The 5008-nt window shown below is 37.4% G+C and overlaps 1 pseudogene; it reads right to left on the reverse strand.

Moving 5' to 3' along the window:
• Positions 1–792: 792 nt before the first annotated feature.
• Positions 793–3217, reverse strand: LOC140509152 (putative olfactory receptor 10D4; annotated as a pseudogene).
• Between the last annotated feature and the right edge of the window lie 1791 nt (positions 3218–5008).

Consider the following 5008-nt stretch of genomic DNA (forward strand, 5'->3'; position numbering starts at 1 on the left):
CTTCTAATTCAATCTGCCCTTTTAGTTCCTTCTGCACTCCAATATGGGAGAGTCTGTGCTGGTTCAACCAGTGTGTTCTATGCTCCCCTAATCCCATGTAACAAATACTTTCCATGAACCTTTGGGGCTATCCTGGGCTGAATATCTGCCACATTTTATCTCTTAGTGGATACAGTTATTCTAAAATTAGTTTAGATTCTCTTTTTAGAGGTAACTGAAGGAAATTGTGGTAGAGCTAAGGTGGGTCTGTGCTCTTACTCCGTCATCTTGAGGAAGCAATTTCAACACATTTTTTTTCAATTTTCTCTCACGTTTTCCATCCCTCCAAAATATTAGAGATACAGCTCTAGCCTCCTTATGTTACAGGTGACAGTTTTTCAAATTGTGTATATACTACATTGGTGATAACAAACTTAAATAGAATGGGAGTCATTAAAGTATGCATAAGGATTTCTGTGGAAGGATATTGACTTAACACATATTAATGTTATGCGTATTTTAGCACATTTTTATTTTTACAATATTTCCCAATACATTTTAATCTGGTTCAGGCCATACTTTGGAGTGTGGCTGCTTATGATGCTTCCAGGCCCTGTGTTTGACATCTTTGCACTAAATAATACAAAGAAACAAAGAGAAAACAAAAGAATAATGACACTTGAGGGAAGTTTTAAGTTTGCACTAAGACCATGGCACTTTGTGAACAGATCATTAAAAATAATAACTTTCCAGCATCCAAGTATGGTTAGATTGTTTAATGCACATAAAAGAGATAAGGAATAATGAAACTATCATTTCAATATTTTTTTAAAAATTTGACAAGATGTCCCTGCAAAGACTTATCTCAAAAAAGCATTCAATGTTCAAATATTGCACAGATTATTTTATGTTTGATTTTCAAATGCAGTGTCTTTACCATTTCAGGGAATGTCCTCTCACATTGCATCTAGAACTATCTCTATTGGTTGACTGTTTTGCTTCCATCAGGAAAGCTCCTTCGCTCTGTTCTGTCTGGCATATATCCTGTTCTGTATACCTTCTCTGATTTCTATTTTGCTATGATTTGTATCATGGGTCTCTGCTTAAAAATATAATAAAGTAGCCACTCTCTTATTGACTTACTGTCTTACCCTAGGGATTCTACTCCACCAGTCAAATGTCAGGAATTTTCACCAGTTGATAGTATAGCTCTTATTGATACTTCTAGTTGACATGCTTGAGCGTAGTGGTGTTATCTAGCTTCCACTGAGGGATCCAACTCTCCCTCTTCATGAACTGAGAGGAAAGGAAAGAAACAGAAAACAATTTCAGTACTCCATTGTGACTCTGGCCTTTTAGATTTTCTTCTCACCTTTTTTTCCTATTCTTATAAGATAGAGGAGGTACACCTCTGACTGAAAGACAGGGGGTGGGTGAGTTGGTCTGTCTACCTTTACATGCCCTCTGATAGGATAAAAGAACTAAGAAGCAGTTTGCTTATAAAGGAAAATCAGCCAACCAATACGTTTGTGGAATAACAGTTACAGATGCAGAGTGAAATAAGCCAGGAAAACAATTTACACTATAACCATAATAACGGAAGAGAAACCATATTAAAAGATTTCAGAATTCTGGTAAATGCAATAACCAATCAGGAATTCAAAAGACTAGGATGAAATGTGTTTCCTAACTCTCAGTAGAGAAGATTTAGACCAGAATTACAGAATGAGAGGCACAATTTTAGACATAACCGATTTATTGATTTTCTTGGCTTAACTATGCTTACCTGGAGTATGCTCCATTTGGGGGCATATAGAGATGGTGGGAAGTGATAGAAATTTAAAAAATAAAATAAAAGGAAGAAAGAATGCATCAATAAATCATTTTAACATGTATTAAAAAGAGAAAAAGGAATTTCAGAAGGATATAGACATGTATGTAACTATGACAATTTTGTTACTAGAGTATGAGATTGATATGCTTTGAAGAACAGTACATGATGCAAGTGTGTAGTTCCATATGCATTTTTGTTTTCTTTATTTTTTTATGCACTGAAATGCTAATGTTTGTTAATATTTATTAAGTTCATAATAAAAAGAAAATACTTGTTAAAATATGTAATTATATAGATAATTTCATTATGAAACATGGGGAAATGCATACACACATAAGCATATTTTGTAAGAATCAGCTAGCTCAAAAGATAAAATAATTTACAATGACTTGCAGTTTCTTGAAATGTAAAAAATGATTTTGAGAATTGTAGTCACCAAAGAAGAATCAAGTTTTGGCCAGCAGTACTCAGAGGCTTATTCATTCTCCCATTTTACATAACACTCTGCTGAGGGCAAATTTCACATCCTTATTCCTTAAACTGTAGATCAAGGGGTTCATCATGGGGGCCACAAGATTATTTAATATCTGAACCACTGAGCCAAGCAAGGGACTGGGAGTAGGTTGTAGGTAGATGATGATGATGGGCCCATAGGCACAAAGGATTGCTGTGAGATGCGCACTGCAGGTTGAAAACGCTCTCTGTCTGCCTTCTGTGGAGCATATTCTTGATATGGAGATCCCAATAGGAGTGTAGGAAACGAGAATGAGGGAAAGGCATAAGAGAGACAAAATACCAACATTAGTGAAACTAACCCTCTGGGCTAAAGATGTATCTACACAGGTCTGAGGTAAAACAGCAGAAATATCACAGAAATAGTAGCCTACTTGGTTGGGGTCACAATAATGTAACTGGAAAGAAAGGGATGTCAGGATAGTAGCATGAACACAGCCAAACATCCAGGTGCTTATTGCTAAGATGGAATTTACCCTATGAGTCACGATAACTGTGTAACATAGAGGGTGACAGATGGCAACAAAATGATCATATGCCATTACAGTGTACAGGAAACCCTCAGTGCAGCCCAGGAAATGGTAGAAAAACAATTAGGTTACACATCCCTGGAAAGAGATGGCTGGTGTCTGACCAGAAAGATAGAACAACCTTTTGGGTGAGGTAACTGAGGAGGAACCCATGGCAAATACAGACAGGTTTCCCAGAAAGTAATACATAGGGGTATGAAGGCGAGAGGAAGAAATGATAGTCATGAGGATGAGCACATTCCCTGATGGTATGCGTAGGTACAAAGACAAGAAGAGAACAAGGAGCACTGTCTCCAGCCCTGCTGTCTCAGGGATTCATTCCCAGCAGCATGAACTCAGTCACAACCATGTAGTTCTTCATTTCCTTGGAAAAGTCAGCTCTTAGCTATCCATGAAAGGCAATGTATAATTTATTTTTTTTTAATACATTGCTTTTGAATGCAAAAGAAAGAACTGCTTCAAAATGCTCCAGAAGTTACAGACAGCTGCTGTCAGGATCCCACAATTTCTAAGGATCCAAGATCTCTCTGACACAGATATCCATAGAGAATTAAACAAAAAGAAGGTAGGTTGGAACCAGATTGTGGGAGACTTCAAATACCTGAGGCAGCTTCATTTTATACTAGAGGTCATTGGGAGTCACTGAAATTTTTGGACCTAGGAGGAAACATGGTTGGACCTGTGCCCCAGAAAGATTATTTTGGCATCTGTGTGAAAGAGAATATAGAGAATATAGAGATAGTCAGCAGAGAAAACAATCTAGAAGCTATTGACCTAGTCTAAGAGGATATGTGGCTCAAAACTATAGCATTAGTAGTGTGAGTTGAAACGAGGGAGTATGTTTGAGAGACATTAGAGAATTGTCAAGATTTGATAACCTACATACAACCAAGCCGACAATGTTATTCCAAATTCTTTGTCACATGAACAAAGTCAGAAAACAAAGATTCAGTACCCAACAACTTATGAAAGGATCCAGCTTTGGTTTTAGTTCTTAATCATTCAAGTTTGTTATCCCAGGGTTCCAGCCACTTATAAGAACCAGTGTATTCTTGGAAACCAGTGTATTCAGCCACTTCCAAGAGCCAGAGGGTTCAAAGAAACATTTGAATTTAAGGCTTTCACTTTTCAGTTATTCCTAAATTTCTATCATCACTAAGCTAAGTGCCCAATCTAAGACTGTGCAATGCCCAGTCTAAAGCATTGACCTTCCCTAATTTTCTTGATATCTGAACCTAATTGCTACTTGGATTGAGAGGTCTATTATACTCAATTCCTAATTACTTTCCCCCTCTTTTCCTTCTTTCACCATACCTTTTCACTCAAAGCGGACATCTCCCTCTTTCCATCATATCTCTTGGCTATACATATAGAAACCCTCAAGAATGAATTTCTGCAACTTATTTACAAGAAGATACAAATTCAATGTAAGGAAATTGGAAGTGAGAATAAAAGAAAACTATTCAGTCCTGAGTATTTGACACTTCAGTCATATGGTATTCTATCTAGTTACAGTTTCCTGGACCTAGTTTGGTCCATCATCATTTCATTCTGTCCTAGTACTTCAAGTACTTTGAAGGCACCAGAAAAGAATGATATCTCTTACTCAGGGAAAGATATGGTGCATTCTGAAATTCCCAAGTCTCTCTTAAATCATAAAGCCTCCTGAGTACATGTTGGGCAATGGGTTCTCTACCCACCTTCCTACGGATCTAAACACATGCTGGTCCCAATAAAGAACAGAACCCACCTCTTCCTCCCTAACACATTCCCTTGTAAAACTGGGAATCATCACTACATTCCATTCAATCCACAGTTCTGGGTCAGCATCTATCCAATGCATGGCTCTGAGCTCCTATCAAATGACTCTTTGGAAGACTAAGTCACATGACATGATAGAGATAGGCTGAGAGGTAGATAGAGCATTGGACTTGGATTGAGGAAGATGAGTGTAAATCCTACCTCAGATATTTACTAGCTGTACCATCCTGGGCAAGTCACTTCATGTCCATTTGTTTCCATTTCCTCACCTGTAAAATGAAGATGGTAAATGGTAGGTACCACCTATCTTCTAAGGTTGTTGGGAGGGTCAAATGAGATATTATTGGTAAAGTGCTTTTCATACCTTAAAGCTAATTATACAAATGCTAAC

This window comes from Notamacropus eugenii, chromosome 5, assembly GCF_028372415.1.
Source record: "Notamacropus eugenii isolate mMacEug1 chromosome 5, mMacEug1.pri_v2, whole genome shotgun sequence".
Lineage (NCBI taxonomy): Eukaryota > Metazoa > Chordata > Mammalia > Diprotodontia > Macropodidae > Notamacropus > Notamacropus eugenii.